The 12531-nt window shown below is 56.3% G+C and overlaps 1 protein-coding gene across 1 annotated transcript in view; it reads left to right on the top strand.

Moving 5' to 3' along the window:
- LOC134983565 (lactase/phlorizin hydrolase-like) overlaps positions 1-12531 on the top strand; it is a 744668-nt gene that overhangs the window by 660482 nt on the left and 71655 nt on the right. The window lies entirely within an intron of this gene.

Here is a 12531-nt window from a genome sequence, read left to right as displayed (position 1 = left end):
TTACTGTATAATGTCCCATTCCCAGCAGTCACCTCTCCAGTCATCACCCAGACACATCCCCTGGTGTTACTGTATAATGTCCTATTCCCAGCAGTCACCTCTCCAGTCATCACCCAGACACATCCCCTGGTGTTACTGTATAATGCCCCATTCCCAGCAGTCACCTCTCCAGTCATCACCCAGACACATCCCCTGGTGTTACTGTATAATGCCCCATTCCCAGCAGTCACCTCTCCAGTCATCACCCAGACACATCCCCTGGTGTTACTGTATAATGTCCCATTCCCAGCAGTCACCTCTCCAGTCATCACCCAGACACATCCCCCGGTGTTACTGTATAATGTCACATTCCCAGCAGTCACCGCTCCAGTCATCACCCGGACACGTCCCCTGGTGTTACTGTATAATGTCCCATTCCCAGCAGTCACCTCTCCAGTCATCACCCAGACACGTCCCCTGGTGTTACTGTATAATGTCCCATTCCCAGCAGTCACCTCTCCAGTCATCACCCAGACACATCCCCTGGTGTTACTGTATAATGTTCCATTCCCAGCAGTCACCTCTCCAGTCATCACCCAGACACGTCCCCTGGTGTTACTGTATAATGTCCCATTCCCAGCAGTCACCTCTCCAGTCATCACCCAGACACGTCCCCTGGTGTTACTGTATAATGTCCCATTCCCAGCAGTCACCGCTCCAGTCATCACCCAGACACGTCTCCTGGTGTTACTGTATAATACCCCATTCCCAGCAGTCACCTCTCCAGTCATCACCCAGACACATCCCCTGGTGTTACTGTATAATGTCCCATTCCCAGCAGTCACCTCTCCAGTCATCACCCAGACACGTCCCGCCGTGTTACTGTATAATGCCCAATTTCCAGCAGTCACCTCTCCAGTCATCACCCAGACACGTCCCCTGGTGTTACTGTATAATGTCCCATTCCCAGCAGTCACCGCTCCAGTCATCACCCAGACACGTCCCCTGGTGTTAGTGTATAATACCCCATTTCCAGCAGTCACCTCTCCAGTCATCACCCAGACACATCCCCTGGTGTTACTGTATAATGTCCCATTCCCAGCAGTCACCTCTCCAGTCATCACCCAGACTCGTCCCGCCGTGTTACTGTATAATGCCCAATTTCCAGCAATAACCTCTCCAGTAATCACCCAGACACATCCCCTGGTGTTACTGTATAATGTCCCATTCCCAGCAGTTACCTCTCCAGTCATCACCCAGACACATCCACTGGTGTTACTGTATAATATCCCATTCCCAGCCGTCACCTCTCCAGTCATCACCCAGACATGTCCCCCGGTGTTACTGTCTAATGCCCCATTCCCAGCAGTCACCGCTCCAGTCTTCACCCGGACACATCCCCTGGTGTTACAGTATAATGTCCTATTCCCGGCAGTCACCTCTCCAGTCATCACCCAGACACATCCCTTGGTGTTACTGTATAATGTCCCATTCCCAGCAGTCACCTCTCCAGTCATCACTCAGACACGTCCCGCTGTGTTACTGTATAATGCCCAATTTCCAGCAATCACCTCTCCAGTAATCACCCAGACACATCCCCTGGTGTTACTGTATAATGTCCCATTCCCAGCAGTCACCTCTCCAGTCATCACCCAGACATGTCCCCCGGTGTTACTGTCTAATGCCCCATTCCCAGCAGTCACCGCTCCAGTCTTCACCCGGACACATCACCTGGTGTTACTGTATAATGTCCTATTCCCGGCAGTCACCTCTCCAGACATCACCCAGACACATCCCCTGGTGTTACTGTATAATACCCCTTCCCGGCAGTCACCTCTACAGTCATCACCCAGACACATCCCCATGTGTTACTATATAATGTCCAATTCCCGGCAGTCACCTCTCCAGTCATCACCCAGACACATCTCCTGGAGTTACTGTATAATGCCCCATTCCCAGCAATCACCTCTCCAGTCATCACCCAGACACATTCCCTTGGTGTTACTGTATAATGCCCCTTCCCGGCAGTTACCTCTCCAGTCATCACCCAGACACATCCCCCGGTGTTACTGTATAATGCCCCATTACCAACAGTCACCTCTCCAGTCATCACCCAGACATATCCCCCGTGGTTACTTTATAATGCCCCATTCCCAGCAGTCACCTCTCCAGTCATCACCAAGCACATCCCCCGGTGTTACTGTACAATGCCCCATTCCCAGCAGTCACCTCCCCAGTCATCACCCAGACACATCCCCTGGTGTTACTGTATAATGTCCCATTCCCGGCAGTCACCTCTCCAGTCATCATCCAGACATGTCCCCCGGTGTTACTGTATAACGCCCCATTCCCAGCAGTCACCTCTCCAGTCATCACCCAGACACATCCCCCGATGTTACTGTATAATGCCCCATTCCTAGCATTCACCTCTCCAGTCATCATCCAAACACGTCCCCTGGTGTTACTTTATAATGCCCCATTCCCAGCAGTCACCTCTCCAGTCGTCACCAAGACACATCCCCTGGTGTTACTGTATAATGTCCTATTCCCAGCAGTCACCTCTCCAGTCATCACCAAGACACATCCCCTGGTGTTACTGTATAATGTCCTATTCCCAGCAGTCACCTCTCCAGTCATCACCCAGACACATCCCCTGGTGTTACTGTATAATGCCCCATTCCCAGCAGTCACCTCTCCAGTCATCACCCAGACACATCCCCTGGTGTTACTGTATAATGTCCTATTCCCAGCAGTCACCTCTCCAGTCATCACCCAGACACATCCCCTGGTGTTACTGTATAATGCCCCATTCCCAGCAGTCACCTCTCCAGTCATCACCCAGACACATCCCCTGGTGTTACTGTATAATGTCCCATTCCCAGCAGTCACCTCTCCAGTCATCACCCAGACACATCCCCCGGTGTTACTGTATAATGTCCCATTCCCAGCAGTCACCGCTCCAGTCATCACCCGGACACGTCCCCCGGTGTTACTGTATAATGTCCCATTCCCAGCAGTCACCTCTCCAGTCATCACCCAGACACGTCCCCTGGTGTTACTGTATAATGTCCCATTCCCAGCAGTCACCTCTCCAGTCATCACCCAGACACATCCCCTGGTGTTACTGTATAATGTTCCATTCCCAGCAGTCACCTCTCCAGTCATCACCCAGACACGTCCCCTGGTGTTACTGTATAATGTCCCATTCCCAGCAGTCACCTCTCCAGTCATCACCCAGACACGTCCCCTGGTGTTACTGTATAATGTCCCATTCCCAGCAGTCACCGCTCCAGTCATCACCCAGACACGTCTCCTGGTGTTACTGTATAATACCCCATTCCCAGCAGTCACCTCTCCAGTCATCACCCAGACACATCCCCTGGTGTTACTGTATAATGTCCCATTCCCAGCAGTCACCTCTCCAGTCATCACCCAGACACGTCCCGCCGTGTTACTGTATAATGCCCAATTTCCAGCAGTCACCTCTCCAGTCATCACCCAGACACGTCCCCTGGTGTTACTGTATAATGTCCCATTCCCAGCAGTCACCGCTCCAGTCATCACCCAGACACGTCCCCTGGTGTTAGTGTATAATACCCCATTTCCAGCAGTCACCTCTCCAGTCATCACCCAGACACATCCCCTGGTGTTACTGTATAATGTCCCATTCCCAGCAGTCACCTCTCCAGTCATCACCCAGACACGTCCCGCCGTGTTACTGTATAATGCCCAATTTCCAGCAATAACCTCTCCAGTAATCACCCAGACACATCCCCTGGTGTTACTGTATAATGTCCCATTCCCAGCAGTCACCTCTCCAGTCATCACCCAGACACATCCACTGGTGTTACTGTATAATATCCCATTCCCAGCCGTCACCTCTCCAGTCATCACCCAGACATGTCCCCCGGTGTTACTGTCTAATGCCCCATTCCCAGCAGTCACCGCTCCAGTCTTCACCCGGACACATCCCCTGGTGTTACTGTATAATGTCCTATTCCCGGCAGTCACCTCTCCAGTCATCACCCAGACACATCCCTTGGTGTTACTGTATAATGTCCCATTCCCAGCAGTCACCTCTCCAGTCATCACTCAGACACGTCCCGCTGTGTTACTGTATAATGCCCAATTTCCAGCAATCACCTCTCCAGTAATCACCCAGACACATCCCCTGGTGTTACTGTATAATGTCCCATTCCCAGCAGTCACCTCTCCAGTCATCACCCAGACATGTCCCCCGGTGTTACTGTCTAATGCCCCATTCCCAGCAGTCACCGCTCCAGTCTTCACCCGGACACATCACCTGGTGTTACTGTATAATGTCCTATTCCCGGCAGTCACCTCTCCAGACATCACCCAGACACATCCCCTGGTGTTACTGTATAATACCCCTTCCCGGCAGTCACCTCTACAGTCATCACCCAGACACATCCCCTGGTGTTACTATATAATGTCCAATTCCCGGCAGTCACCTCTCCAGTCATCACCCAGACACATCTCCTGGAGTTACTGTATAATGCCCCATTCCCAGCAATCACCTCTCCAGTCATCACCCAGACACATTCCCTTGGTGTTACTGTATAATGCCCCTTCCCGGCAGTTACCTCTCCAGTCATCACCCAGACACATCCCCCGGTGTTACTGTATAATGCCCCTGTGACAGGACGGTACCGTACGGAAGCACTCGCAGCTTCCGCGTCCCGTTGACTGCGCACAGAATGGAAGGTCAAGCCGCACGAGGCCTGACCACATAGGGGATTCCCGCTTACCGTCAGTAACCGCCTGTTACTGACTCCACCCACTGCGCTGTGGGCGGGTTCTCGCTGCCACCACCAAACTCCTAACCTGCCGTGGCGTTTGGAACCACGGTTCTGCTCTGTATGTGCCGACGCACTGCTTTACCACACCTGTGTGGTGTCGACGAATCCCCACTAGCCACTTGCTAGGCCTCTACCGGTAGCTGGCGGAAGGCGGAGCTTGGAGACGTCAGGTACTTCCCTGGACAGCCGGAGAACGGGGCTAGGTTTGGCCTAACCCTGTTGGTCACAAGATGAAGCAGTCTTCTTGAGGCAAAGGTGTTTATTGCTCAAATAACCTTTAAAAAGGCTCCTCCCTATTGCTAGGGGCAACAGCATACAATCAAGATCTTTTCAGCAGAAGAAGATGTTACAATACACTCCTATGGGCCAACTGCCCTTCTTTTATCCCTCTCCAAGACCCCTTACCACAGGGGGTAAGCCCGCCCTGTGGTGTACAACCAATCAATGTTTACCCCTGAGCTGTGCATGCTCTGGTCTCATGCACACCTTTACATTGTTCCCTATGGACAGTGGGGAGTGGTCGGTCTCCTTTGACTCTCCTACCTTGTAGAATCAGGATACTCCCCGGTGCCGTTCAGTCTGGCTGGGGGGAAGTTTTTCCCTCCTAAACTGACTTCCAGAAACCTGCCCGGGACCCCTCTCACTGCCTGCAGCCTGGATTTGGGCTCCAGAGCTGGGCAGCCTGGCTCCCCGGTCCAGGTTTCTTGGCACTACGGCTGATCTCCATGGAGCTCCAAGAAACCACTCAGCTTGTTTTATAGCTAAGCTGCTTCTCTTTCTCCCTGTACCCTTTGGAACTGTGAGGCTGGATGGGAAAACATTCCGTTTTTGGGGAAAGGGTCTGGGAGAATCCATCAGCCTGCACAGCTATGGATTCCCCCCTCCTGGGACACACAATCAAGTAAGTGCACTTTCTCTTTAAATATATTACATTTAAAATCACACTGTACATTGCTGAGCCTGTGCCTTGCACAGACTCTACATACTCAGGCACTGCAGTGCCTTCCCTAGCCCTGCAGCCTGGCTGCTAGGGCTCTCCCTCTCAGTGCTGGAGGTATGGGGCTGGCTTCCCCCATCCTCCAGCCTGCCTCTGGGGTTCCAGGGAGCTGGCTCTCCCTGTCCCCCCAGGGTGGCACTAACCAGTGGCCTCGCCGCACGCAGCGGCGCACCCCCCTGTACCTAAGCCCGGTGGCCCGGGACACTTGTCCCGGCCGCCGTGACTCTGGCTTTGTTGTAGCGCTGGGGCGCCGGGAGCGTAGCTCCCGGACCCCAGCGTTCATCAGCCTGCTCGCCCGCCTAATTCACCCACGCCGCTAGGGAGCCGGCTAGCCCGGTCCCCCATGCGCGGCGCCTGACTGGTAGCCTCGCTGCAGCGTCCGGCGGGGAGCCGGGCTGCAGCGCACCCCCCTCGCCGGCTAGCAGCCCGGGACGTCCGTCCCGGCTGCTGCGGCTGGCCACCCGTGCTGGGCTGAGGCGCTGGGAGCAGAGCTCCCGGCCCCCAGCGGCGGCTCTCACAGAGAGCACTGCAGCGGGAGCCGAGCTCCCAGCCGCAGCGCTCACCCTTCTCCCCGGCGCGCACACTCCAGTGCGCCCGGGGCTGCATCGAGCGCTGCCGGGAGCGGAGCTCCCGGACTCCGGCGGTCGGCGGCTGCCCTCTCCCCCGGCGTGCACACTCTGCTGAGCGCGCCGGGGGGCTGTCCTCCCTGCCGTGGTCTCCGGAGGGGTCCGGGACCACGGCACAGTTTAAAATACTTTTTTTTTTTTCACATTTTATACATCACGGCGCCTAGCGCCCAACATAATTCAAATATGGCGCCAAGCGCCCATTGTCCTTGCAAATGGCGCCGGGCACTAGGGATTAACCCCTTCAGTGCCAGGGCGGCCATTTGCCTCGTGGCTGGGGCTCTCCGGCCACACTCCTCCCCCCCCATTCAAGCGGGTCAACCAGGGACCCATGTCCCAACGATTTGGGTCCTGGTCCCGCAGTCCGTTGGGGTGAAGGGGACGCTACCTGGGGGGTGTAGGCTCTGGCCTAGACAGTTCATCCATAGTGTAGTGGGCCTCTCTTCGTGGGTGCACAATGTTCAAATAGTCCACCTGAAGTCCAAGTTCAAGGCTCCACCACAAAAGTCTGTCCAATTCCCCCAAGGTCGGTTGCAGCCACCTAACAGGTAGGTGGTAAGTCACCACGGTGGGGGGCCGGTTACAAACAAGTGCCACCCACGGTGTCCCAATTGTGGCATACCCCACCTCCCACAATAGCAGTATACTGCTCAACCAGGCCACAGGGTGCTCCTGCCCATATGGCTCTTTCTGGCTTGGTACTGCTCCCAGTCCGTGCAGTGGCGCAATAGTTCGTAACACACAGTCCTGGTCAAGAATGTGCGCCATCAGCACTGGAGCGGGTACCCGAGCCTCCTTTAATGACTGGAATGCCAACTCGCAGGCGGGTGCAAAGTCCACTGACTTGGGAATGCCCTTCCTAGCCATCTCTGTCAAGGGGTTCACTACAGGACTAAAGTCAATGACAACATGTCCATAGGGCCTTACAGGTTCTAAGGTCAGTACCGGTCTGGGTGATGTGGGTCGGGGACAGCCTCTGGTTGCCTCCACCCCCTCTGGGTTGGGCCTACCCCTGTCTCCTCCCACATGGTGCCCCAGGCACTGCACCTCCGTCATACCTATCTGGCAACTGTCTGCCCTAACTGTCAGACCTGCCCTCCAATCCTCCTCCGTCGACCTATAACTCGGGAAACCTACCCTGTCACCTAGGCCTACTCTTTCCTCCTCGTCCGCTACCTGTGCCGCAGTGATGGCGGCCAGACCACCAGCCTCTGGATCCTGTGTGGCAACCACTACAGTGAGGCTGCGTGTCTTCCCCGATCTACTGCGCACAGGCAGGGGACCTGCTATGTCCACAGCAACTTGCTGCAAGGGTTCTCCTATGGGCAGAGGCCCAGAGACAACACAACCGCGGGAGTGCCCCGGCTGCCAACGCATGGCACCAGCCTTACAGTTGGTCTGGGCGTCATCCGACATTCCAGACCAGGGTAAGCTCTGTGTCAGGCACTTCAGGGTACGGTCTGTCTCCGGGTTACTGTCCAAAGGGGTTTCGCTGGCAACCGACACCGGTTGCGCAGGAAAGTTCCCTGAGGGGACCAGTTGGACACATTCCCTATCTGGTCTATCCCCTCCCACTTTCCTGGCTACCCTGTACCTTAACCCTTCCCGCCAGGTCAAACTTCCCACCCCAACCCTGTCAAGGCCGCTGCCAGAGTGGCGCCTCATGCCTTTCAGGGATGGGTCAGAGAGTTGAGCCTCCCTAAACTCCTGCCTGCGGCCCTCAATCTCTCCTAAATTGGGACACACTACAGGGGGATCTAGGTGGGGACTACTAGGGTCAGTCTGGTAGGGGTCAGTCATGGAAAAGTCAGTGTGGTTTCTCATACTCACCGCCGGAGTTGGCAAACCACTTGGGTCAGGAGCATCATTGGGCACCCCCACAGGATCAAACGAGCTGGAACCGACATCCTCTGCGTTGCTAGGGGACGTAGGCATACCAGAGGTAAAAGGCATGCGGGGTCGATGTACTGATCTAGCCGCTGTAATCTTTTCCTCTGGGCTGGTTGATGCTGTGGTTGGCTGTGCTGGCAGTTGTCTAGCAGCTGTAGTCTTTTCCTCTGGGCTGGGCTGTGCTGGAGTAGCTGATGTCAACGGTGGTTTTGGAACTTGACTCCGGGGAATGGCGCCAACAAACGTAGTGACGATCCCACCACCCAGATCATTTCCTAGGACCACATCAGTTGGGAGACCATCCATGACGGCAACTTCTCGCAACTCTGGTCCAGCTCCCCAGTCCAGGTAGACTCTTGCCATGGGAACCGCTTTTTCTGTTCCTTCTGCCAGGGTGACCGTGGCAGTGCGACCCTGCAATACTGCAGCAGGATCTATAAGGTGGGGGCTCACCACAGTGATTGAGGCCCCAGAGTCTCTTAGGCCTTCTCCCTGCAGGGGTCCCACGTGGACTGGCTGCAGGTGCCTCCACATGTTGTGTAGGGGCTGTTTGGCCATGCAGGTGACTCTCTCCGCAGAGTGCACCTGTCTCTCGCCACACTCCATCGGACTGACTGGAGGGGGAACAGTCTCTGTAGGCTCATCTCCTCTCGTCAAACAAGCGATCCGGGCTCCAGCACTCGGATTTGGGGCACGAGTCTGGGGTGCTTGGGATGCAGGACAGTTCATCCTCAGATGTCCGATTTTCCCACAGCCGTAGCACTTCTTCTCCAGTCGTGGCACCGATGATCTCTGATCAGTTGCAGGGACGCTGCGGTGCGGTTGCTGGCCAAGAGCACCCGGGTTGGAAGATGCTTGTCTTTGGGGGTGATGAGCTGAAGAGGGTGGTCCCTTTGGTGGTACAGTCTGTTGGAGCTGGCTGCTGGCGGGGCGCTTCTGCCCCCGTGGCCGAATTGCCACATATTTGTCGGCTAATTGGGCAGCCATTTTTAAGCTGGGTGGCTCCCGATCTAGCACCCACTCCTTCACTTCTTGGGCGCACCTGCGGTAGAACTGCTCCCTGCAGATCAGGTCGATCAGTGCGTCCCATGTAGTGGCTTCCGAATCCTTCACCCACTTCACCACGTACTGCCGCAGCTGGGTGGCGAACTGCTCATGGGTGCTGCTAGGATTCTTGGGCAAGTCTCTGAACTTCTTCCTGTAAGACTCTGGAGTGATGAAGAATCGCTGGAGGAGGGCCTTCTCGACTTCGTCGTAGTTCCCACAGTCCTCCGTCGCCACTCCTCGATAGGCCTCCAAGGCCTCTCCATGCAGAGTGGGCACAAGGTGTCTCACCCACTCTGACTTGGGTAGATCATGTAATTTGCAAGTCCTTTCAAAAACTTGTAAATGTCCATCAATGTCCCCATCACTGTCTGCAAACTTGGCAAACTGAATACGTCCTGATCTGTGTACAACAGCTGACAACGGCTCCCGGGGTACCACGGCCTGTGGTGCCCGCTCATCACGCCACATCTGGATGATGATCAAGCGCTCTTGCTCCGTTGCCCTTTCCCCCAATTCCGCTAGCCGATCTGCTAGGGTATCCGGGTCGCCCCCCCTGGGACGTTGGGATCCTGGCCCTGCTAGGGATTGCTGGGAAACATTGCTGCTGTGAGAGGGGGCGGGGCTTGTGGTTCTCACCGGTTCCTTACGAAGGTCCACTGTTGGGCCGTCCTCTGCGATGCTGACGCCGTCAGTGCTTTCCACCTCCGCCCGATGAGACTCCTCCACGCTCCTGAGCGCCGCCTTCATGACGCTTCTGGACGCGTTGAAAGGGATATCCACACCCTTCCCCTGGCATATGATCTCCAGATCCTCCTTGGACATTCCGCTGAATTCCGCCATCTTGTGCGTTCTCCTGCGCTGCAGTTACTCCTCTCCTGAGTAACTCGGCTTCTCCAATCGGGTGATGAAAAGCCGCCTGGGATGATCCCACCACTATGCCACCATTTTCTGTGACAGGACGGTACCGTACGGAAGCACTCGCAGCTTCCGCGTCCCGTTGACTGCGCACAGAATGGAAGGTCAAGCCGCACGAGGCCTGACCACATAGGGGATTCCCGCTTACCGTCAGTAACCGCCTGTTACTGACTCCACCCACTGCGCTGTGGGCGGGTTCTCGCTGCCACCACCAAACTCCTAACCTGCCGTGGCGTTTGGAACCACGGTTCTGCTCTGTATGTGCCGACGCACTGCTTTACCACACCTGTGTGGTGTCGACGAATCCCCACTAGCCACTTGCTAGGCCTCTACCGGTAGCTGGCGGAAGGCGGAGCTTGGAGACGTCAGGTACTTCCCTGGACAGCCGGAGAACGGGGCTAGGTTTGGCCTAACCCTGTTGGTCACAAGATGAAGCAGTCTTCTTGAGGCAAAGGTGTTTATTGCTCAAATAACCTTTAAAAAGGCTCCTCCCTATTGCTAGGGGCAACAGCATACAATCAAGATCTTTTCAGCAGAAGAAGATGTTACAATACACTCCTATGGGCCAACTGCCCTTCTTTTATCCCTCTCCAAGACCCCTTACCACAGGGGGTAAGCCCGCCCTGTGGTGTACAACCAATCAATGTTTACCCCTGAGCTGTGCATGCTCTGGTCTCATGCACACCTTTACATTGTTCCCTATGGACAGTGGGGAGTGGTCGGTCTCCTTTGACTCTCCTACCTTGTAGAATCAGGATACTCCCCGGTGCCGTTCAGTCTGGCTGGGGGGAAGTTTTTCCCTCCTAAACTGACTTCCAGAAACCTGCCCGGGACCCCTCTCACTGCCTGCAGCCTGGATTTGGGCTCCAGAGCTGGGCAGCCTGGCTCCCCGGTCCAGGTTTCTTGGCACTACGGCTGATCTCCATGGAGCTCCAAGAAACCACTCAGCTTGTTTTATAGCTAAGCTGCTTCTCTTTCTCCCTGTACCCTTTGGAACTGTGAGGCTAGATGGGAAAACATTCCGTTTTTGGGGAAAGGGTCTGGGAGAATCCATCAGCCTGCACAGCTATGGATTCCCCCCTCCTGGGACACACAATCAAGTAAGTGCACTTTCTCTGTAAATATATTACATTTAAAATCACACTGTACATTGCTGAGCCTGTGCCTTGCACAGACTCTACATACTCAGGCACTGCAGTGCCTTCCCTAGCCCTGCAGCCTGGCTGCTAGGGCTCTCCCTCTCAGTGCTGGAGGTATGGGGCTGGCTTCCCCCATCCTCCAGCCTGCCTCTGGGGTTCCAGGGAGCTGGCTCTCCCTGTCCCCCCAGGGTGGCACTAACCAGTGGCCTCGCCGCACGCAGCGGCGCACCCCCCTGTACCTAAGCCCGGTGGCCCGGGACACTTGTCCCGGCCGCCGTGACTCTGGCTTTGTTGTAGCGCTGGGGCGCCGGAAGCGTAGCTCCCGGACCCCAGCGTTCATCAGCCTGCTCGCCCACCTAATTCACCCACGCCGCTAGGGAGCCGGCTAGCCCGGTCCCCCATGCGCGGCGCCTGACTGGTAGCCTCGCTGCAGCGTCCGGCGGGGAGCCGGGCTGCAGCGCACCCCCCTCGCCGGCTAGCAGCCCGGGACGTCCGTCCCGGCTGCTGCGGCTGGCCACCCGTGCTGGGCTGAGGCGCTGGGAGCAGAGCTCCCGGCCCCCAGCGGCGGCTCTCACAGAGAGCACTGCAGCGGGAGCCGAGCTCCCAGCCGCAGCGCTCACCCTTCTCCCCGGCGCGCACACTCCAGTGCGCCCGGGGCTGCATCGACCGCTGCCGGGAGCGGAGCTCCCGGACTCCGGCGGTCGGCGGCTGCCCTCTCCCCCGGCGTGCACACTCTGCTGAGCGCGCCGGGGGGCTGTCCTCCCTGCCGTGGTCTCCGGAGGGGTCCGGGACCACGGCACAGTTTAAAATACATTATTTTTTTTTCACATTTTATACATCACGGCGCCTAGCGTCCAACATAATTCAAATATGGCGCCAAGCGCCCATTGTCCTTGCAAATGGCGCCGGGCACTAGGGATTAACCCCTTCAGTGCCAGGGCGGCCATTTGCCTCGTGGCTGGGGCTCTCCGGCCACAGCCCCATTACCAACAGTCACCTCTCCAGTCATCACCCAGACATATCCCCCGTGGTTACTTTATAATGCCCCATTCCCAGCAGTCACCTCTCCAGTCATCACCAAGCACATCCCCCGGTGTTACTGTACAATGCCCCATTCC

The sequence above is a fragment of the Pseudophryne corroboree genome, assembly GCF_028390025.1.
Source record: "Pseudophryne corroboree isolate aPseCor3 chromosome 3 unlocalized genomic scaffold, aPseCor3.hap2 SUPER_3_unloc_18, whole genome shotgun sequence".
NCBI classification, from domain to species: domain Eukaryota; kingdom Metazoa; phylum Chordata; class Amphibia; order Anura; family Myobatrachidae; genus Pseudophryne; species Pseudophryne corroboree.
The sequence above is the reverse complement of the archived record's forward strand: the minus strand, read 5'-3'. Positions and strand labels throughout refer to the sequence as shown.